The sequence below is a fragment of the Molothrus aeneus genome, chromosome 17 (assembly GCF_037042795.1).
Source record: "Molothrus aeneus isolate 106 chromosome 17, BPBGC_Maene_1.0, whole genome shotgun sequence".
NCBI classification, from domain to species: Eukaryota; Metazoa; Chordata; class Aves; order Passeriformes; family Icteridae; genus Molothrus; species Molothrus aeneus.
Window position 1 is genome coordinate 9,773,640 of NC_089662.1, and position 23,982 is coordinate 9,797,621.

At 44.9% G+C, this 23,982-nt stretch overlaps 1 long non-coding RNA gene across 2 annotated transcripts; it reads left to right on the forward strand.

The window, feature by feature from the left end:
• The first annotated feature begins 3,781 nt into the window (after positions 1 to 3,781).
• Positions 3,782 to 21,438, forward strand: LOC136563951 (uncharacterized). Of its 2 annotated transcripts, XR_010784666.1 has the most exons (7): positions 3,782 to 4,741; positions 7,822 to 7,947; positions 9,368 to 9,568; positions 11,985 to 12,176; positions 18,943 to 19,056; positions 20,085 to 20,221; positions 21,285 to 21,438. It is a non-coding gene; the product is annotated as an uncharacterized lncRNA (long non-coding RNA). The 2 variants fall into 2 exon arrangements; XR_010784667.1 differs by lacking the exons at positions 20,085 to 20,221; positions 21,285 to 21,438 and having other exon boundaries at positions 18,943 to 19,175.
• The last annotated feature ends 2,544 nt before the right edge of the window (positions 21,439 to 23,982 follow it).

The following is a 23,982-nucleotide window of genomic DNA, read 5'->3' on the forward strand; positions in this document are numbered from 1 at the left end:
GGCAGGAATATAAACATGAATTATATTGTCACTCTGCTAGAAAAAGAGGTTGAAATGCAGCTCATTTTTTTGCTGTAGTTTAGACCCAGCTTGACGTATTTGACCTCTATTCAGCTGGCCAAGGTCCAGGGAAACAAATATGAAAAATAGGATTTTCTGTCTACTCTGGGGAAAGACATGAAGGTAAACTAAAATGTGTCAGGGGTTAACTCCACAGCACTGGAGTTTAAGCAAACCAAGGGCTGAGTCAGGGTCTGGTTAACCGGTTTTTCTATTGACTTCATTGGTTTTGAGTTACATTGAAAAGGATAAAGAAATTTGGCCCAGGGACTGGGGAGGAGGGGAGGCAATGCAGCAGCAGCCATTTGTTGTTGTAGCGTTCCCCCACTGCCATTTCTGCACTGATCCATTGCTGTCGGTGCCTGACAGACACCAGGCTCAGAGCAGGGACTGCAGGTCCAGTCCCAACACCTGAGTTTTAGCTCCATCTCCAGTTTTCAGCAGAGGAATTCAGCATGCCACGGAGCATTCACAGCAGACTGACAAGGAAGAGAAAAAAAAAGAGATGTTTGGAATTTGGCTCAGCCTGTAAAACCCTCACTTGTGCTGGCCCTTACCTGGAGGAAGGTTGTGCAGACCTCCAACCCTGCCTCCTGCTCCTTCTGGGGAGGAGTTCACCCCCTGGGAGGTGTGAGGATGTGTGCAACCCTCTGATCAAGGGCTGTAAAACTGCTGGCCCATGAGGATTGCATGATCTGTGTGCCAGACATGACTGGAGTGGAGCTGGTGGCACTGGAGGGACCTGACTCTGCTCCCTTTGGGCCACTTGCCCTCCCACATTCCCTGTGGTGGGCACAGGGGCACTGGGGTAACACTGCCACACTCAGCTCCAGAACATCCTCCAGGAAGAATTAATCTGGATCAAAATCAGAAATAGAATTCAGTGTTGGCTGCCACTCTCTGCTCTTGCCATAACAGAGAAAGCCATGACATTTTGTAGAACTTGAGAATTTAAGGAAAATATTTTCAATAAGGATGTGTGCACTGCTCTCTTTATCATCCAGGTATTTATTTTTCTTAAACACGTGGCACAAGCATTTTTCCATTTTGAATATAAGGTCAATTTAGCATATGCAGAATATTTTCCTGTTCACTTTCCATTAGCATTTTATATTTATTAGTGAGAAACTAAGAAATAGTGGATACTGAATTCAGCTAAAAACCAATTCTACACTGAATATTTAACAAAGACGTGACTTTAAACTGTGTTAGTTATTTTTATAGGTATTCTAAAAAAAATACCATAGAGTTTATTACCTAACCCATATCACACAGAATCTGACATTTGGATGTTGAGGGCTCATATGTATGTTAAAACAGTGAGAAAATATGCACAGAAAAATTTCAAGGCTTCTGTAAAATAAAAATAAAATCCCCAGAAATTTATTTTGTGACCCAACTACACTGCAAATTGAAAGATTGACAGCGGTGGGCAGCCTGTACACCAACATTCATCAGCTTGGATCCTCTGCACAGGCTCTTAGGATGCTCTATCACAGATTAATGTCTCTCAGCAAAGAATCTGCTATAAAAAAACAAGGCATGCAGCTGATAAAATTAATGAAACAAATCATTGTTGTAAAGCATTTGGTGAGGTGTGAATTTGAAAACTAGTTTCCTGATATTTGTAAAATAAACAGAAATTAATATCCATTAATAGTATCATAATGATCTTAACTGAGAATGTTGAACTGTTGCCTGTTTTGTTCTTTTCAACTGCAGCATCTCACTGCAACTGTTTTCATGGCTGGGGAATAATCTGCTTGTGTATTCTGTAATGATACAAGAAATAAAACACAATAGGAGGAATAAAATCTGAATTCCCTTCTCAGCAAAGAGTAATTCCACAATCCATATATTTTTGGTAGCTTGCCTATATAAGGTGCAGAGCTTTATTTCCTAGACCATTTTCACTGCCACCTCGAGCTGGGCTCACAGGAGGAAGCAATTCTGCTTCATAAAAAAAAACTTTACCCCAAATCTTAAAATGGCATTGGGTGATCCTAAATTTCCTAAAGGCATGGAGGGTGATGCAGCTGCTGTGGTGGCTTCCCTATGGGACATGGCCTTTCCCACCAAGGATGGTGGGTTTCAGATCTTCATATTTCTTGGTAGCAGAGTTACCTTCCAAGCCAGATAAAATGTGAAAACTCCAACATTTTCCATGAGAAATAGCTTATTTGTATTTCTGCAGATAATGCAGTAGCTTGCTGGTGAAACTAGGCACTGCGTGGACTGAAGTTAAAATACCAATACGTCACAAAGTGAAACCATGGAAAGAAAAAAAGGGAATTTATTATCTTCATCAGAAGCAATACAGCACGGGTTCACATCCCGATAGTTTTTACATTGTCATTCACCAAAGGCAAACAACCTGGTGCCAGATGGTGCCAATGGGTGAAGGGACAAGGGGCTTCAGACACCCAGGAGACAGGACAGGCCCAGTCCCCCCCTTTCTCAGTGCCAATACCACAGAGCAGCAGCTTTGTCACGAGGAAGCCTCAGCAGCAAGATGGGAGAGTTTTAGCTTTGGCTTCCATGCTCTCCTCTGCAGTTTGCTGGGTCCCACATTAGTGTTTGCACGCCTGCCCACACAGGGAGGGAACATATGTTTTGGATGGGATCCTCTCTTTGAAAATGTGTTTTTGAAGCAAAAACAAATGTTAAACATTCTCTTAGCAAATACCTCCTTTTAAAAGCCTCTCCTCGTCTATCTCATGCAGACATGAGTTAGTGTCTGTCCACCACATCACCATTAATGGTTGTGCAAAGTGTCCAGCAGGCCCACTCCGGAGGGACTGGAATTTATGGGGATAACTGACTTTTCACCTCATTGGCTCAGCAACCTCATTAATTTGGCCTCAATCAAAATATTTCATCCAACCTGAAAAAAAAAACCCAACATGTTTTATCTCAATATTTCTCAACCACTTCTATCACTGCTCCCAAGATTTTAGACATCGTTTTAAGACAAAAAACCTCTGAAACATTTCGTTTTGGAAGTGTGGAAGCGAAACTTTTTTTAGCCCCTCTTTCAGCCTGCCACATTGCCATATTTACCACGGTGCTAACAGTTGTCAGAGATTATCTGGCTGAGTCACAGCTTTTATGGGCTCCACTCTGGTCCTAGAGACGCGAAGCAGCTCCTCTGCAGCCCAAGGTTTATGTTGGCATAAGCGAGATCAGAATTCGCCCTTCTGTTTACCATTTAGCTGAATCACCCCATCACAGACCAACTGTCATCTGTCACTCCATACTTTTAATGGTACATTGCACTGATGTTGTCTATTTTTTCCCTGTCCCAGCAGCCCTGTCACTCTGGTATGTGCTAATCTCTTCTTCCAGGCTTCTGTTGGATCTCTTAATGACAGTGCCACTGCAATTTAAGGTTGTTTTTTTTTTTTTTTTTTTAATAAAAAAAACCAACAAAAAAAAAATTACAAGAGAGACTTTGGGGAGCTGGAGGCAGAATCAGATTTGCCCTGTAACTCAGGCTACAGACTAAACAGACCTTGGGCTTTTGGAAGTGCCTCCCAGGATGTGTTTTATCCATCCAGTCTCAGGCATGGCATCATCTGGGGAGCAGAGGAGGAACCCCCCTTCCACCACCAGAGCACAGCCACAGCTCTCCGACAAAGTTCATAGCAGAGAATTAATTAATCTTAAAACTGCAATCTCTTCCTCATGCCAGGGCCTCTCTGCAGCTCTGAGCTCCTACAGCCAATGGACCAGAAATCTTTTCCAAGTGCTTGGTTTCCTTGGGGCCCTGGTGGTGACAGAGCCTGGCTGCTGATTAACCCATGTGCTGACAAGGGACGCGCGTCCCCTGCAACATGAATCACGTATCCTTTCCATGTTGTGACAAACAAAACAAGGAGGGAAATGCCTTGCAAAAGGCAGTTAGGCTGTGGGAGGAAATGCCCACCCTGGGCAATAAAAAATATTTCAGTGTATTAAGATTGTTCCCTGTTTTTCCCAGAGGTGTATGTGGGAGTGGAGGGGATTAAAGCTACAATAATATTCTGTGAGTTTTACATTTGTACGTGGTTAGATAGGTCAGCTAATAATTTTAGTCTTTTATTATTGTTATTTTTGCAAACACCTAGGAAAAGATTCTGAGGTTCTCTTGTGGCCTCTCCAAAATGTATGTGAAACAAGCAGTAACACCAAACAGTGAATTAAGTGTGAAGTAGCACTTTAATATTGCAGGCAGTGCTTGTGAATGTGAACCCTTTTGGGGATCCCCACTTTTTCTGTGGGCAAAGGTTTTTCTCCCTGCAAAATGCAAGTTAACAATTTGCTGTTCTGGTGAGTCCAAGTCCCACGTGCAAATTGTTTCACTGCTTTGACTGCTGCATGTCTGCGACATGGGGTGTGCAGAACTTGAAGAGGCCCATCTGCTAAGGGAAATAATCCTGTGTCACTGCAAAATATGTTTCTGGGTGTGCGTGCATTTCTCTGTGCTCCTTCTTTGTCATGATTCCTCGGTTTAATTTAAATACATGTTTCACTTCTCTCCATATTTCAGGTTTATTGCAGAGTATGAAAATCAGGAAGCTTTTTGTTCACTTCATACATCTCTTCCAACAAAGCCAGACATCCGAATCCGGCACAGACTCCAGAGTGATTATTGTTACACATGATCTATGGAGCAGATGAATTACAACTTGATTTTTATAAGGTATATTGAGCCTGCAGGCTTCAGCGGAAACAAAAACAAAACAAAACTCAAAACCTTGGTTTAACTAGTAATTTGAGGAAATATGACAAACCTGACATGGAAGTCACAGAGCAAATAAATATGCACATCCATCATTTTGTAAAATAATGCCTTCACTAGAGAGACCTCTGCTTGCTGCAGTCTGCAGTGTAAAATTTCTTCATGGTTTACTGGCCTCAGATCCTGCTACACAGAGAATCAAGTTAGCTATAGTTGAAAGAAACAATTCTGTGTAAGAAAAACAGTGTTGTGCAGCAAAATAGTGCACATATCAATCATGAGTGAAAACTAAGTTGGTTTTAGGATATATTATAATATTCTTGGAATGTTTAGAGGTGTTTTTTATTCACAGGCTAAAATGATTGGAGACTCTTTACCTTTATTGTGAAATAATCCAGTTCCTAGAAATAAAATCACCCAGTGGTTATTGCAGATAGAAAATCCTACTTCATACAAAATACAACAAAAGGCAGTTTCAGAGTCATCTTCTGAGCAAAATAGTTTTGTTGGTGCACTGGAAAGGAATAACACACACAATTCTCCCTTCAGGAACTGGCTTTTGGTACCAACTCTTTTTTTTTGTAGCTTGCCAATAGCTGGAAGGTTTTGTGTGAAACTAAAGAACACCATCAGTGCCCTTTGCATGAGATCTGCCCCTCAAACTGTCCCCTCCCTGCAGATTCAGGAGCTGCAGTTTTCCCTGGGTTGGAGTTCACAACACAGCAAAATTTACCCTCTCAAAGAGGAGGCTGTGGTTTGGGCACTGACAGGGATGTCGCCTTTGACACCTGGAGGAGGGTTTTACTCAGATTTTAGGGGTTAAATCCAACAATTTATGTCAAACTGTTTCTGGATTAAGCACAAAACAGAGCCAAAATGCTCCACTCCTAAAGAAGTGTCTTTGTCAAAGCCACAACTCTTTTCATGCTCCATTCCTGCTCCAGCGTGTCCTTAGAGATTTCTCCATTTCCAGGGGTGCTTCTTGGAGAGGCAGGATGGAGAGGAGCCAGGTCACCAGCACACAGAACCATGCAAAATGCACAACACCCACAGCCCAGAGAAGGAGATGCTGCCCCACACAAAGATGTGGGTCTGGGGCCTCCCAGGTAGAACAAGACCTGGATCTGTGCTCTGTCTCCACTTTCAGAGAAATTCTAGTGCCTGGAAGAGAGCAGAAGAGCCTTTGTGTGCAAGTTCCCAATGGTTCAGGTGTACCAACCACAAACTGAGTGGCTCAGCCACACCAGAACTGCTGCAAATCTGAGGATACACAGAATTACTGCTGTGGGTAGCAGAGAGCTCTAACACCAAAGCTGGAGTGCCAGAAAGGGAAAATCAATAGATCCAGTAGGTCTTCAAACAGATAAGGGAGAAGGGCTGAAATCCCTTTTGAAGTGTTGATCTGACCCATGGAACCTGGCTGGGAAGTGTGCAGGAAAGTGTCCAAACTGGACCAGGAATCTGCCCCTTCCACCCTTAACCACAGGACTGTCCTAGATGCACAACAAACACAGTGGTCAGAAAAATAAGCCTAAGTTTGACCTCTACAGAAGCTGTTTTAATCTGATCTTATAGGTTTTGGTACCTAGATACGACCCTGTGTTGGTCTGATCCTACAGTTCTTGGCCAGGCAAACCTTACTTGGATCATAGTTTATATGAAGGGTCCATCATCTGCTTCCAGGTGTCTTCCAAGCTGCACCTTGCAGTTTAAAAGCCAAGTGCACTTTCACTCCTCTCAGCATTGCAAAGCCAAAATGACTGGTTTGTGCTTCATCCATAAAATTGCCAACTAAATATTCATTCTGGAGTCATTACTCCAGGTGTTTGTCAAGGAAGATGTACAAAGCAGCCAGAACATGTTTAGCATTTTATGTACCAGGCTGAGCTGCAGGAGTGACAGGTTGAAAAATCTTGTTTGGACTCATAGACTGAAACCGTTTAATATAGAAGTCACTGGTGGACTATAAATATGGAAAGCCAGTGTGGCACATTTTTATAGAATCCCCATTCTGCATGTCTTTTAAACATATTGAAACTTCAGAGAAGCTGTAGAAGTTAAACTCACCAATTTTTGCTTCAAACATCTGCAGTTCTTCAATGGGGAAACCTTCAGAAGCTCAAATGCCTGGACAAAATACACTTTATTTGAATGTGCACTTAGATTAACTGATCCCACAAAAGCCAACTCTGTTCATTTAGGCCAGGAATTACCCCATTTGCTCACATAATCTCAGCAATTACATGTTCATCTTTTTTTAAATATCAGACCTATGGTGTGATTTACGTGGTATGTGATCTTTTAACTTAACCTCAAAGATATTAATCTTTATTAAAGGGTATGAGAGGCAAAGAGGGGGAAGAGAAGCCAGTGACAGATACTCTGACAGTGAGGAAAAGTCATTTATAAAGTGAACATCAGTAAACATTAGGAGTGACATATTGATATCAGCAGCCAGGAAATGGCTGACCGAGCTAGGATGAGGTATTACACTTTAAATTGTAGCAACCATATTTTTTTCCCAAGGTTGATCTTTTATATTTTTTAAAGAGAAATTTACTATTATGCCTCCTGCTTCCCCTATGGGAAAATGCCAGAAATTTGACTGAGATTTACTTAAAGTGACAGCAATGCCCCATTTTGTCCAAGAAAGATGATCACTAAATGTCATGTCTATCTACTCTCATGTGGATCACTTATTTGACATGTTCATGTCTCAGCTTCATAGCAGTGTGCAGCATGTTTCCTGGTGCTCTGAGGCAGTCTGGAATCTTTGTGGTGAAAACCTGAGCTGGCCAAAGGCAGTTCATTAAAATAAATAAATAATGTGGTTGGGATTCCATTGCAAGGGTGCCAGGCCAGAAAAAGGCATAAAAAGCCTCACAAAACCAGACCAAGAGCGTATGCTTCTGGTCAGGCTGCCAGAAGGCCATGCTGGTGGGATGCTCTTGCCATCTCAGCTGAAGTAGAACCACAGCAAAAAGCAAATATCAGTGTTCAAATACAGAAAATAACCTCATACTCTTTCATTTATTTTTTAGGAAATCTGGAAAATGGCACACTCTGAACCAGGGCAGAGTGTGGATTTTCCCACTTCGTTGAATTCCTGGAGGAAGAGATGCAAAACCCAGCTGGAAGTGAGGGAACCATCAGCATGAGCTCCTGAGGTGGGGAGCCCATTTAAATCTTCTTTGCTGAGCCTCAGATGTGACCCAAGCAAAGCAAAATGGAAAGCAAGGCAGAAAGGCTTTTTGCACAAAATGGAACAGAAGTCATGAATAATTAATGGATTTCTACCTTCTTTGCCATTTTAACTTGTCTTTCTTGGTTCTTATTGCCTTCCAGTCCAGAAATGTGTCTGTAGATTAATTCATGCATGTTTTGCAGCAGCAAGTCAAGAATTAAGGTGTGTGCTGGAGATGTAACCTCCCACTAGACCCAGCCTGATTCAGCAGTCTCCTGGCCAGAGCCAGGGAATGCTCTTGTACAGATCCAAGCTCTGGGAACCTCTCAGCAAGGCCAAGAGCTCTTTTTCCCATTTTCTTCTAAAAATTTCTACCAGTCCTGTCTAAATACAGAAGTTAATAATCACAGAAAGAGCTTAAGATCTGAAGGCAAGGATATAAATACATGTCATGAGAAGGACACACCTTTGCTTTGTTCCAGCACCGGAGGTTCACAGATTGCCATATATTTATTCATTTTGGAGTGCAAATACTACGGTAATGAGATACAGTGAGAATATTTAGTCCTGGCTTATCCTGTTGACTGCCCTGTGCTATCAGTGCAGTCAAACCCTCAGTCAAGTGTGTTTCATCAGCCAGTCTAAGGGAGGCTCTGTAAAACCCCAAGTTTTTTCTCTCAGCCTGTCCCTTTGATGCCCAGCTGCCAGCTCCCATGTGGGCACTCACCTCAGACACAGTTTAACTCCCAGAAAACCTGCAGGAGCAGCAAAATCAGCTCAAAATGCATCCTATGTAATAAGCAGGGGGTTTTTTGTTTTTTTTTTTTTTTTTTTAGTGTATGGTGGAAGATTAAAGCCATTCTAAATGAAAGAAGAGTGTGTAACAGGGTACAAGATTTCTAAATAGGTGGCACATGTCAGCAGGCATTACAAGAATGTCTTTAGGTGAGCCTTTGATATCGACTGCTGAATAGTTCAGTCAGAGAGATGCTACCAAGCAAGAGTTTCACTGCCTTGATTTGTTTTCCAGCTAAAATAAATCTGAATAGAATAGACTTAAATTACCTGTGATTTTTCTGTCTTTAAAAGGACACATAAAAGCTCACGAGATCACTGCGCTCCCTGGGGAATAAAAAAAAGGGAATGGGAAAAAGAAACCAGGAAAACCATGAAAGATTCATTTTAATGGAATCCAGGTTTAGCTGTTTCATATTTAATAATGTTTAATATTTCATTTACTACTGGGGACTCACCTTTTTCAGAAGAATGTAAGATTCAAGGCACTATTGTGCATTAAGATTTTATGTCTGACTGTAGCAATATTATACGGGTTGGCATTGGAGCTGCTCAAGCCTTATGCAGAAAGCCTGGAAGCAACAAGGTTTCTTTCTTTTTTCCTACAGCCAAAATAGGAGCTGAAGCCCCAGAAAGTGGTGGGGTAGAGCTGTGAATCCTAGCAACAGGCGGGGAAAGAACTGTACGTTTCTTCACGTCCTCCAAGTGTTGGTGCCTTCTGGTACATCATTGACAGGAAGAGACACAGACCATGGAAAGGCCCTCCTTGCTGATGCATCAAGAAAGGGCACATTTTTCCAGTGGGATGGGTGAGTTATTGCATTTTGGGGGGAAAAACAAGCAAAGCAACACCCCACAGTTCATGCTGTTGTTGCAGTTGCACTTTCCTTCATCACAAGGCACTGCCTTTTGGTGCAGGGTTTTGTTTTCAATTTCTGTGCTCTTAGTCTTTTTTTAAGCCCTTCTCAGTGATAATGTGGGCTTTTCTTTTTAAGTGAATTATGAAAATTTGCACTCAAAAGTGTGAGCATAGGGTTCTGCCAGAAAAATCCATCATTCTGTGGCCTGCAATGAAATCATGGGTGATAAAAGCTACCACCCATGTTCAGCAGAAAGGGAACTGAAACCAGAGCACTCTTCCTGGAAGAAGAGTCTCCTGTTAAATATGCAGCAGTCTTGTCTTGCCAATATTAAACTAGATTTTCTTCCTAAAGAACCTGTCAATACAGTTTGACCTCTCTCTGTGGATATTCTTCAGAGCCCGAAGCACTCAGATAATCTGAAACTGTTCCCCACTACCCTCCTGGGGGGGTGGGTTTCAGTCAAAGAAAATGTCCCGGAGCCTGGGACAAAGGGAAAGGTGGGATTCCAGACTCCTTGGTCCCATCACTGTGCTCAGAAATCCACCATTTCCCAGCTGATGCCAGTTTGTCTGGGTTTGCCACCAGTTTTGCTCTTGGGAGAAGCTTGCAGACTCTTAGGAGCTTTGCCTGGATGTAAACTGTGGGAAGAGGGGCGTGGAGAAGAGCTGGGGTGGTGTAACATGGCCTGCTGCTTCTGTTAAAAGAATACATATGTGGAAAGCAGCACTAGTGGGCTGCTGCCTTGGACTGGGCCAGCTGCTGCAAGATGAAGCACAGCCCCAGACAGAAGGTTGCAGCAGAATAGAAGGATTTGGCTCCCAGCTCCCACAGGGAGGGTCCTACAAGCTCTTCTGCCTTTTGGGACATGTTCAAAATTCACCCCCTTCCTGGAGCAGCTCCCTTCAAAATTTTCTAAAAAGATTTCTTGCCAGGAGAGGGAAAGTTTCTTTTATTATTAGGGTTTTTTTTTTTTTGCTCGCAATTTCAGTCTCAGACCTCATTGAAGGGCTCTGGCATTTGCATAACTTCCCACGGAAACTGAATCAATGTTTGACATCATGGAACAGAATCTCAGGCGTGATTTAGCATTAGTAAGCCACCAGTCATCAGCACACTGTCATTCCCCTATAGCTGACATCTTAATAGAGTCAGCCTCACGCACACACATGTTTACCAGCAGCAAATTCTTCTGCTCTGGCCATGCAGGAGCTTTTCTTTTAACATGGGCTTGCACATATGAACATCCAAAAGACACTGGTCCAATATGATCAATTTTCAGGGCTCCAAATGCATTTTCCCTTTAGGTAAGAAGGCAATTTTAAGTCCTCTTAAATAATTGAAGATACTCCTGATACAATCAAAAGTCAAGCTCCCCAAGATGAAAATGTCTGGATGATGAATAAGTTAATGGAACTAAAATCCCAGTCGTGGCTGATTAGGGGACCAGGAGAGTTTATCAGAGATGGGAATGTACAAGTCCAGTCACAGCCTGACCTTGTAACGAATGAGAGCTGAAAAGCAATTAATTGAGAAATTATCAGGGAAAAGCGAAGTTGTATGGTTGGTTAGCTAAAGCAATATGTCAATGGGCCAGGGATTGATTTGCCTGGAATACCTCAAGGTCTCTGTTCTGATGATTCAGGACTTGAAGGAACTGGCCCGAGCCAAGCAATAAAAATAAAACAGGGTCAGGAGAGGGAGTCATCAGTCAGCACTGGGGATCATGTATTATTTAGCTGGTAGTTAAGGGAAATTATCAAACAGGAGCAGACTTTAAACCCAAGTTTTTTCCCCATGGGAGGGGAAATGAAGGGAGGGAAAAGAAAATGTTCCTGTGTACCAAGGCTCACTGTCCTCAGCTCAAACCCTGAGCTTGGGAGCTGGGTCCTGGGAGCTGGGGGTGCTGTGGATGTTCACAGAGAGGGATGATCAGTCCTGACAGTGGGCATCATTTATTGCTGAGCTATTTCCTCCCTTCCTGCTGCCAACAAGCTGCACAGGACCTCTGTCCCCACCTCCAGCGTCTGCCCACTTAAACCTTGATTATTTAAACTCATCCACACATCAGCTTCCCACATCCTACACGTTTGGGAAACTCTTGGTGGGACCACAACTTGTGCATGTTGATCTGAGCTGCAAAATGTGTCTGCAAACAGAGTTCTGCTCCTTCAAAGATGAGTATGAAACACCTTGAATGAGACTGTAGTATCCTGTAGCTCAGGAGAGCAGCAAAGCAAATGAAAACAGCAAAACAAATTATATGTAAAGTCTTCTAGAAAGATCAGTGGGTTGGGTGAGAATAGCTGTGTCTTGTCTTGTGACATTTCACTAAATAACACTAAACTCTGTCTCTCCCTTGCAGAAGAAAGAAGAAAGCTCCCACAGAACCAGCCAGTGCATGTTTCATGGCAAGATCAGGGCCTCAGACACCACAAACTCTTCCTTTTTGTGATCAAGATCCTGAGATGCTGCAGAAAATTTTTTTGTTGGAAAACTGCAGCTAGCTGTCCCATCACTTCAAGGAAGGACAACACTTCAAGTTCTGTTTGTTTTGGTGGGTTTTTTTTTTTAATAGAAAGGCTTTCTAAATACTTCAGACTTGATACTGGGTCTTTTTTATCATGTCCCCCACTAATCAAAATTACAACAAAGCTATGATTTTAGCTTGTTTCATTTCAATATGTAACGAATACAAGAAACTCCAATATTTCACTGAAAATAGCCATTGCTGATGCAAAACCAGGTTTCTAGAAGGAAATTCCAACAGCAGCTGTGAGATAAGGGAACAGCTTTATCCCACTGCCTATGGACATATCTGAACACATTTCTGGGACTCACAGCATGTCACGCTCCATGTAATGCATTTTCCATTTGTCCTGACCTGAGAGCTTTGCATTCAAGGAGCAGATCCCCAAGTGAATTCATCAGGAGGAATAATAACCAATGCATGAGTTTGGGCTGCTGGGCCAGCAGATCCATCCTGCAGTTGTCAGTGTGCTGAAATTCAGGGTGGCACAAATGCAGCCTCCTTTGATTAAGGACCAGTAGGACACAGCAAAATTTTCCCAGTCTATTTTATTGAAATGCAAGAGAAAGGATTCTTTTTTGGGGATTGCATCATTCCTCTCCTCTGAGGCCAAGTTGCTGCCCAGTCTCAGTTCAGCATCTGGGAGTTTAGGAGGTGGTGGTGGAGGTGCTGAAATATCCCAGCCTTAATCACCTATTATCACCTTATGATAATTTAAAAAGCTGATTCCAAATAAATCCTCTTTGGAGCAGGTCCTTGGCTGGCCCTCTGCTCTGCAAAGTGCACACACAACCACCCCCAGTCAAACCAGTGGAATCCCAAATGTGACCTCAGGTTGCATGAAGCAGTTAGCTGGGTATAATCACTGGGATGGAATAAAGTCATTTTGTTCTGCTAGGAATCAGGAGATCTTTTTTTAGAGCATCCTGCTCCACAAAAGGTGTGCTGGACTGCACTCTGATCTCACAAAGTTGGGGGAAATTCAGAGATTTGGCCTCTTTGTTTTCTTTTCTGCTTTCAATGGCAATCAAAGACTTTCAGTATAAAGGCCGTGATGCTTTAAGATTGTCACAACGAGGAAGGGCAGGAAAATGCCCAGTCTGGAGTCTGACACAGTTTCCATTGTAAATTAAGTGAAGAAAGCCCAGCAAAGGCATGAAGTCGTTCACACCAGCAGTACTTTTGTATAGCAGTGCTGGTGTGAGCTTTTGAGAGACTGAGCCCTCCCAGGACGGGGGAGATGGTCAGGTACCACTGGCTCCAGGAGCCACTGACCCACACCCAGGGCTCTGAAGGAGTGGGGTGTGTTCCCAGCTCCCCCAGACATTTCTTACACAGGTTCAGTTAAACCATTCAGCTCCTTTTTTCCCTCCATGTCTTGTTGAATGTGAAATCATCCTATTTTCATTCCCATTCACCTGATGGTGGGTGGGATCACAGTCCCAGGCACCACTGCAGTGGGGTGTCTGGGAGCACTGGTGTATTTGCCCACCCCCACTGGCAACAGCAAATTAATTTATGGTTTTTATTCTCTGGGGAGAAGGAAGTCATTCAAGCAGGTAGGCTCTGGAGGTCTATGCTTTAAAATATTGGCTCCTGGCCTCAAAAAGAGCTTGGTATGAGAGACAGGCTTAGTTACATCTCTACATCCCACATTTGGGCTGGTTGCTGTTGTTGCAAAGGGTTAACAGACACTGCAAAACATTTCTAGGATGAAGTGCTAAGATTTAGTGTACTGAATTAATTCTTAAATTAGAACAGGGGATTTGCACATGGTTTCTAAGGGAAATTATCTTCTGGGTAAAATTAATACAGGAGATGTTTCAACATCTGGGATGGCATTATTATGAGCAATGATTACCCAGACATTGCCAAAAGAAAGAGATCACAGTAAACTCTTTCTCTTCCCAAGCAAAGTAAGCTCCTCACCCTGAAGGGAGGAGAATATTTGCAGAGCCTTGGCTTATTTGGAAATGCACAAGAGGATTCTACATGAGGAAAAGGCAGTGTGCTTTGCTGATGGATGGTTGGGAAGCAGAAGTGCAGGCAGGGAAGGTTCTCTCTGCAGGTGGGCTCCAGGCACCCGCCTGCCTCCCTCTCCTCTGAGCTCCTCATCGAAAAAAGGTGCTTAATGCAGTGCTACAGCTGCCCAGGTGCTTAATGTTGGGAGGTTAAAGAGGAAACACACTGGCAGATGTGACCTGGAAAACCTCCAAAAGGGAGGTTGGTCCTTCCACTCGTCACCCAGAGACCACAGAACTCATCCAAATGCCTCATCTTCCTCCAGCCTTCAGAGGGGTGGCTTTTCCCTGGCGAAATTTTAAATAGAGCAGAGAGTAAAGCCAAAGCAAGACCTGCATCAAAACAATCACACCACAGGAGGAGCTCATAAATATTTATTTTCCTTCAGTCTATTTCATTTTGTCAGGAAAAGAGGAGGGCGCTTGAGTGGGAAAAGGAGACCAGTGGCCCAGTGCTCCTTTCACAGGGAAAAACACCAATGTTTAATTTAAAAGGGCATAAATATAAGAGAAATGCCTCTTTACTCTCGTGTTAGTAGCTGGCTATTAAATTACATCACAAGTGCTACGTGTGGGACCAGGCGAGTGCATGGTTATTTCTGTCTCTAAACCGGAGTGCAAGTCTCAGCGTAATTACTTTGGATCCAAGTGTAATTACCAACTGATCTGCAGGAACATACACAGCAGTGACATCCATCCCAGGCAGCATTAGAGCCTGATGATAACACAGCATCATTAACACAGCTTAGCACTTCCCTCCGTGGCTGCAGGCCATGGTTTTCCTCGGAAAGGGCTCGCCCAGGAGCCACCTGAGCTGCTGCCCCTGCCTGTGCAGGGCTGGGAGCGAATCACTCAGACAACAGCAAACATGATACCCTAATCATAGCAAATTAGGCTGGGACAGAAGGGTTTTTTCCAAAGATGGATCCCCTTGTTTTGGTATTTCTGCAACCTGCCCCTGTTTTTACCCCAAAGTCCATGATGAGAAGGAGGGTGCTGAGTCCCTCTGGGATCACCACCTTTTTGTTTGGCTTTCTTCTGGTTTATTCTGCTTTACTGTGACAGCATCATGCTCAGATTTTGGAATATTTTCTCTAGAGTTCACAGCTCATCTGTTTCCTTTTGGAAGACAGTGGGTATAAGGATTTTCTTTTCTGTATTCTTTATCTTCTTTTTTTTTTTTTTCCCCAAGGCTGGAAGCATCACAACAAGTAAACAACCTATTTATTCTGATGGTCTTGGAAGCTTTCTCTACACCTCCAAGAAGGTCAGAGAAATGATTCAGAAAAAGAAATGGAGAGAAAAAAAATCCTCCTTTCTTTTCATAATTGCCTGTTTTGTTACCACACCTTAGTCCTATAGTGTTTCAAAGACAATGCAATAGACCAGTGTAGGAATGAAGATGCACTAAAGAAAAATAAAACTGATTTATTTTTTCAAGTTGGTGTTTTCAGGTACTTTTAGTTGTGTTCATTCTAGCTCATAAACACAAACAAATTAAAAGATGATAAAACATAAATTGACATAATTTCCTGTAAGAAGTACAGAACCTAAGATTATGCAAAAAAAGCAAGAAAATATCTCCCAGCTCCTGTGGGTAGGATTGTATTTGCTCCCAGCTCGGGGTCAGTGATGGTGAAGTGAGATTGACAGGGTAAGTAACCCCTGAAGGAGGTTTTCCATTTTGGTCAGCCCTGCTAAGCCATGCTTGCTGATTTGAATGAGCTCAGTTGCACAGAGAGATCTTCTTTTTTTTTCCCTGATTCTGCTCATGTGTTGGTTTTATCTGAGCAGCTCCGCAGATGTCAGTGAGACACATTTTGTTTTGAGTTACATCAGCGTAAATCACAACTGATCCAGTGAACTCAGAGATACCCTCCTTGCAGTGAGAGCTGTGACACCAAGAGTTTGGTGCCACGGTATTGTGACAGCTTAAAGCCCTTCCACGAGGAAACAAAGTCAGGCTCAGCTCTGTCCTGGAACACATTACAAAGCATGTTTGTTATTGCACAGAAGACAGCATTTGCCTTGGCTGCGAACAAGAAACCCAGATCTGTAACAGCTAAGATTTCATCTCTACCATTTATCCAATGAGCTTCCCAATCCTCTTGCACAGATAACCTGCTGCTAACATAGCAGTCAAGATCAGAGCACTTAATCAATCACTCACTGAGGACAAACATGCGTAATCTAAATTAGAACAAACCCAGGCATATTTTATATGACAGCCATACAGATTTTTAAGAAAAAGCATTGGCAAGAAAATTGCATGAGAACAAAATTGTTTTGTGTTTATGCTTAAAGTGGTAGATTTCCTAAAAGCTTCTGTGGCATTAGGTAGCCTTGAATATACAGGGGCAAAATTCTACTTTCACTGCTTTCACTTCCACATTTTCATCAATAAACCAAGGATGCATTTGGTCCCTCTGGCTCTGAAGCAGAAATCCTGCTGCAGACCTCAGTATGATGTAGAGTCCTTCTTAAAAACCTTTCATATTTTATGATCACTGTCAATTCTCTTATGATCAGTGTTGGTTCAAGCTTTCATGAATCAAAAATCAGCTCGTGGAACGCATCTTAGAGCAACCTATTTGTCTGCAGGTAGCAAAGGGAAGTGGTGCTTTGAAGAATAAACCCCTCTGCCTTCAGAACGAAGCTCAGGCTGCACAGGAGGCTGGAGCAACTTACAGATTCTATTCAGGCTCCTCTCTGGGCATGCTGGGTGACCTTGTGTTCTCCCATTTTCCTCTGGGGGAGATATTATTTATCCCTGATAATAAAACACAGGATTCTTCAACTGCGACTCGTGGTTTAATCTATTGTGTCAACTTACACAAGCTCCCTTGGAAAAAAAGAAAGATCAGAGGCAACAAAAGGAGTAAAAAATGAAGCATCTTTAACTGAAGTCATACAACTTTCATCTGAGGTCAGGCCCATGTTGCCCTGACTCTGCAGGGTGGGATCTCCAGAGAGGAGCATCCCAGAGATGGCCTTTGAGAGTGGGTGGCAGCTCTTGCACAGTGCCCATCAGCCTTGGAGGCCCCTCAGCTTTGGGTACAAACCCAACAAGCAGCAGGAGGGCTGAGCCCAGCCTCTGACAGGGCAGTCAGCACTGGCTAATGAAAGGAGGAGTTCTGAAAAAATGCTGGAAGTATCTGTGCAAACATCCCTTCTCCATGCACCTCTGCAGATCAGGCCCTAAAAAGAATCCCTCTGTTGAAGTTCTCTCTCTGCTTCTCCAGAAGAAGCAACCGGTCCCACAAAAGTTCACACATCACCAAATGTCTCATGGAGACTGAATTTCAGCTTATTGCCCTATCTTGGGACACCTATTTCAGTTCCTGCATGAAAGCAGGTCTGATCCAGAGTGCAGCAGGACTTATTTGCTCTCCTCTGACTTGGTTTTGGAGGGACCTGTGAGATTTTCCAAGGACAACTGTTAAATTCTTCTCCCAGTCAGCTTGCTGAGGTGAGACATTGCCATCAGCACTGTTGGCATGGGCAGGTTTGATCAAATTTGTTAGGGAGCTGTTGGTAAAAGCAATGACCTAATATTGCAATTAAAGGCAATGGTGAATACCTATTCCCAGAAAAGTCTGGGAAAAGCAATACAGGGGATTTTGGAAAATTTATCTTGGGTGTACAAGCAGGGATTAGTAAGCCTACTTGCTTATTTTTGCACCCAGAGGTCAATTATGGATTTTACTTGGGTCTCTCAGCTGCAAAGGTCAGATCTGAATATGAAGCTTCTTTCTGCTTAAGGACAAGACAGAGATTCTGCAGGTACCAGTGACCTGGAAGCAGGATTCCCACTTTCCGCCATCCATACAACCTCCAGAAATCACCTTGCATTACATTTTGGGCTTAGATGCTCAGTTAATTCCCCACAGATTCCCGTTAAAGTCCCTCAGTGCGTGACCTGTTTTGTTGGGTTTTTTTAACTTTATTTTTTTAAACTTCTTAAGTTTTGACTCAGTCACTTGCCTGGAAGGATGCTGTGTGAAGGTGCATGAGGATGGACTGGAGCATTTAAATGGAGGCCCCCAAACAGGAGCATTTTTCCCTTAATCTTCCCACACCACTGGGGATAATAATTCCTCGCAGGGCTGTTGCACAGCTTGATTCATTAAGGCTTATGAAGTGCTTTTAGCTCCAGCACTGAAAGGCTCTGAGCAAGTTATTTTGGACTGCTCAGGTGTTAGGAGGAGAGGCATTGCAGAAGGAATACAAATAAATCAAGAGAAACTGCCCCTTCCTTCCATGCATCCCCTGCCCCGCACTGTTCTCCATCACTGTTGGTGTCAAACAGTTAATTTACAAGCCCAGCACTTTACAAAGCCCCTGGAGCACCAATTGTCCCTTTCTCATGCAACATCAGCTCCTCAAAACAGCCAGCTGAGTCTCCGGGGTCAGCCTGCTCCTACCCTTCCCAAGGCAACTCCAGCCTCTCTCCAGAACCACCTGGGTATTTATTTTTGGACAAGTCAGACCCGGCACCATCCCCCTGCAGCAGGATGCACGGGAATAAGCCCGGGTTGCTCTGAAATGTGCCATGTGCTTGGCCCAGGAGGGAACACTGGCTTGGGGAAGGTGACCCAGATATCCCACCCAGCCCATCACCCATCAGGGCATCCCCACAGCCTGGCAGGACAGCCCGGGAGAGCCAGGGGCAAAGGAACAGGCTCGGGGCTGGGGAAGGTGAAGGCAGCAGATCTTTCACATGGCTTTCCTTCCCCCTCCCTCCCTCACCCGGTCTCCCTCCCCTCCTCCAGTCTGTTGCACAGGAGCTGCCGGCCATGCTGTTCCAGTTCAGGGGCTCCTGCTACAGAAAAGATCAGCTGTTGGAGAACCCATGGAAAGCCCTGGGGGAGAGCCATGGCCGCAAGGTAATCAGCAGGCAAAGTTATTACCATTATGCTGCTAATTAATTCCCAGCTCATTACGTTTCCTGTGGCTAATTTGTACTCGCCGCTGATTTGATTAAACTCATCTCTATGCTAATAAATGTGTTTTCCATTTGTTTTAGCGACTGTAGGAAGAGAGCCCGGTATTTACATATTTTGACGTTTATCAAATAAAACGCGGCGCCTGAATTAATTCTGCTCTGATTTATAAGTGCAGGGGGGAGGAAGGGGAGCGAGGGGATGCTGAGGGTCAGGCATGTGCGTGGCACAGTGAGCTGGGGGGACTGGGATGCTCCTCACATTTCATCCTCCCAGCCCCATCCTGCCCAGGGATGCTCCTGCAAGGCGGCCTCCACCTGCTCAGCTGCCCCTCTGCCATTTATTTCCCCTTCCCAGCTAAGTCTGGGGATGTGGGGCTTTGATTTGTAGGTACATTGCATGGTTCAGCAGCACCTCATCAGGTGGATTTCTCTTTGTCTTTCAGAAATTGCTCTAAATGAAGATTAGGTTTACACTGCAGCACCTCATTATAAGCAGTGACTGTGTTTCCCAGTCCTGTTCATCAGGACTCGCTACAGTAATATCAGACAGCTTGAATTTCTGATCAGGGGGAGGAACAGACAGACTTGCCATGCACACAGATTTATTTTAGGGATGTGTTTTACCCTCTCTACCTCAATAACTTGCAGGGCACAAAGCTGCCCTCCAGCATCTGCCTTTTAAACCCAAGACTAACTCTTAAGGGCAGATCATCAGCAAGTGAAACTCTGCTCAAAACACTCCTCCTGTTTCCCACATTTAACTGCTGCAGTATCAGTCTTCTCTTCATTTGGGGTAAATCCTAACAGAAAAACACACTGAGAGTGTAAATCAGTGGGATTTGTGCGTTAGCATCACTAAGGATTTGTGCAACCCAGCCTTTCCTTTTCCCAGGAAAACTGGCAATGGTCACCAAGCTCATCCCCTCTCTCTACATGTGTGTTCACACGTGTCATCTTCTGTTGGTGCAGGGACATCTGTGTCACACAGGATGGAGGCCAGAACCTCTCAGGAAGTGTGGACTGGGGAGGCCTGAGATGGGAGCAAGGCAGGGAAACGTTCCTCTTCTGGGGCTGGAAAAGGCACAGCGGCTCAACAGGGATGCCTGGTAATCCAGGGAGATCTAACCCATCCCAGTCCTGCTTGGTTTTGTCTGGAAAATTGGCTCAACCCAAGAGGGATTTGTTTTCCCTCTGCATGCTCACTTTGGGCAGGATTCTCTGTTTTCTCTGCCAGATTCCTGCAGGTCACACCAGCGGCCCCGGGGCAGCCCACAGCTTTCTTTCACACTCCCAAGAAAACTTTCCCAGTTAAGAGGAGCCCCAACAACGCCACTTCTCACTCTGGCAGTGAGACACCTTCCACCGCCGCTGCTTCACCCCAGGCAATCTGAAACAGCTTCATTGCTTAAGTAACAATTAACAGCCCTGTCTTTTGGGAGTGCTTCTGGAGCGCTGCGCCTCCCCTGCTCCGGAGCCTGCACTCTCCTCCTGCCGTGTAACCCAAACTGTGGGCATCCCCCAGCTCCTGCCCACCCCTCATCCTGCTGCCTGCAAGGGTGTGAGGGGCTGCACCGTGCTGCCAGCGCAGCCCCGGCTCAGTCAGGGCCGTGCTGATGCTTCCTCTCCTCTGGCACTCGCTCCAGGGCGGCACAGACGCCCCTGTGATGCTGCTCAGGATGCACAGGGTGAGGGTATCCCACCGGCAATGCAGTCCCTCACAGGGCGGGCCCAGGGCAGGGGTCCCTGGGCTGTTTTTAACACAGGTCCCCAAAGAGGAGCTGGCAGAGCCCTGCCTGGCTCCCTGCTCATCTCCAGGTGTGCACCTGAGCAATGGGGTCTGCCTGACCCGGGGCACTGCCTTGGCCACTCACCCAGAGTCCCAGCAGTTCTGCAGCTCTAGAACAGCCAGCTAAGCCATGCAGCAGTGGATTGCTGGATGTTTCTCTTCCTACAAAACCTTTTAAGCCTTTGCAAAAGCGGGAAGTATTACGGACAAAAAACCCGCCTTGTTTCGCATTAACAGCCTTTGCTTTTCCTGGCGAAGGTGGGACAATAGCCACACGCTGCATGCTATCCGTGTCACAAAGAACAGAACCAAAAGGCTTCAGCTCAGGACAAATAAAAGTAACATTGATTCCTTTTTATTTTTCCTTTTTTTTTTTTTTCCAGCTGGTATCAATACATTAAACAACCACGCTGGAAAAGTGAAATTGATTCAAGGCCTTCAGTGCTCCCTGCCAAAAAAGCCTCCTGCAAGGATCTATTCTGTATTGAATTACAGTCTGGAAAAGTTCAATAGGTTATTGTACAAACAGAGAGCAAAAGCCCGTCAACAATGGAGCCAAAGTGATTGTGCAGCTCCTTTGTGCTTGCCAGCCCCGCGCCCCTCACGAGCTCGGATGTTAAATCAGTTTAATTAAAATGGTGGGCTTCAAATGCCTCGCATTTTTTTAATGCATGTCCCTGTGTAAAGACATGTAGGCTGAGGTTTAAAGCCGCCTGCCTGCACTGACAGCCCCTCCATCCCTTCCTTGATCCTAAACTGCAGCGGATTTTTACAGCTGCTGAGCACTTTGGGCGGACGCTGGGGCTGAGCAGGATCATCAGCCCCATCTGAGCAGTTCTGGGTCTCAGCAGCACCCTCAGCCTCAGCCCCATCCAGAGCAGCTCTGGGTTCCTCAGCCTCAGCCCCATCAGAGCAGCTCTGGGTCTGGGCAGCAGCCTCAGCCTCAGCCTCAAGCTGTGCTGTGCTCCCCTTTGCAGGCTGGAGCTGTGCTTTGGGGTGTCTCAGTGTACAGGACTTGGTTGTGGGACCCCCCCAGCCCCAAGGTCCTCCCCGGAGGAACCAGGTGGCAGGGTGAGCTCCCTGATGCTGCAGCTCAGGTTTGTCACAGCTCTCACCACAGGGTCTCCTCCTCCAAGGAGGCGGGAGACACTCGTGAGCTACATCAGGGTTTCTGAATCCCCCCCCTCCATCTCTAATTAAGATTCAAATTGAGTATAGAAATCATGTGTAAGTAAGATGCTAATTATTAAAGTCATTGATCTCCCAGACAAAAAAGCAGCCTTGCTTTTCTGGCCCTGCCCATGTTTTGAGGCAGCTCTGAGCCCTCACCATTGTAAATACCCAGGATATCTGGAATCCACAATGGAGAAGTGTGAAAATGATTGATTTTTGTGGAGAGGCAAAGTCTCCATCTTGCTCTGAACAAAACCTCTACTCCAGGCCCATCCCCAGACAACTCTAGGAGCATGTCTGCCTCTCTTGATAGCTCAGCTCCTTCTAATGACCATTAAGCTTTGGTCCCCCACATCACTGGACATCTGCTTTTGCCCTTGCCCATCCTGCACCAGAACATTTATTTTCTCTTTGGAGTAAGTGGGATTTACTACTCAGTGTATTTAATGGGATTTACTGCTCAGTGCATTTAATGGCTTCTTGTTCCCAAACTGGACAACTTCCATGGCTGAATATCGTATCTAGGAGTCACAGGGGTTGGGGAAAAGATGCTCTCAGTTTGAAAAAAATATATGAAAGAATGGCTGGAAAATTACAGAGAGGGAAAATTCTATGGAAAGTAGAGTACAACCAGTATGGGGTCAGGCAGGAAACTGGGGGGCAAAGCCACAGGGCTGGGAGGATGAAGGTGGCCAGTGCTTAAGTGGCCACAGGAAGGACAGACTCACAAAAAAGAAAAGGCTTGGGCTGAAGAAGAGAGGAATGCTAGCCTGAAAACACAGAGTGCAGCACCACACTGCACCAAAACGCTGGAATTAACATCAAAGCAGTCCTGGAGCAAATGAGATTACGGTATGCATGTTAATGAGGCAGCAGCACTAATCAGCCAGGATGCCTCGCTGGGAGGGCTGCAGTGCCAACTTGTGATTTTTGTTGTCAGGCTGGACCCAGCTTCCATTTGGAGTGAAGATTTTGTTTGGTTTTAAAAGCATCAGTATTTTTGTGGGGTTTCAGGCAATCTCCGATTTGATTTCATTTCTTCAAGTAGATGTCTGGCCCTTCAGGGTACAGAGAAGAACTTGGAAATGGGATTGAAGTGGTCCCCAGGGCCAAACTGAAAACCACTCCAAAGCCAAGGAGCAGATGAAAGTTGCCCAAAATGCATTTTACTCTATTTTAAAACATCGTTATTTTTAAGCCAATCTCACCAGTTTGCAGGGCTGAGTGCACAGCTTTGCACACAAAAGGCAGTGTATTTTTGTGCCAAGCTTTCCTGAGGAGCATCAAGCCACTCAAGATGTGAGGGGTCCAGTTCTGCTCACTTTTGCAGTGGTTTTTTCTCCCAGTGCCACAATGCTGATGTTACAGTTCTACTTCCCCATTAAGGCTCCAAAACTGGAGCTTTTTAATGTCAAGAGCCCTCAAAAAAAAGCACTTGCTTGGGAGATATGTGGCTTCAGGCAAAAAAAGCTGTAAAAGGGACAGCCCCATGCAAGGGAGGCTTGGCTGGGCTGGGGAAAAGGATGGCAGGAAGGTGAGGGTGAGGAGGGAGCCCTGAGGAAGGAAAGAATTGAGATAAGGAAAGGCAGATAAGCTGCTCACAAGCATTAAAAGGATGGCAGGACCCACAGCAGAGGACAGGCATGAGCCCTGTCTCTGCTTGAAACCTGGGGTGCTCCCAGAGGCGAGGGAACAGATTCACCTTGGTCAGGGAAGCTTTGGAGCAGGGTCAGGAAAAGGGAAGCCCTTCTGGGGCTTTTCATCTCTCTGTGGCCTTGGGAGCCAGAGGAACACAGAGAAACAGCCACACCAGGGTTTGGGATTGCTGCAGCATGTGCTGCAAAGGTACAAACTGCTCTGAGGATCAGCCCCAGCCTTCTCAAGGTCCATCTCAAGCCCTTTTTATGG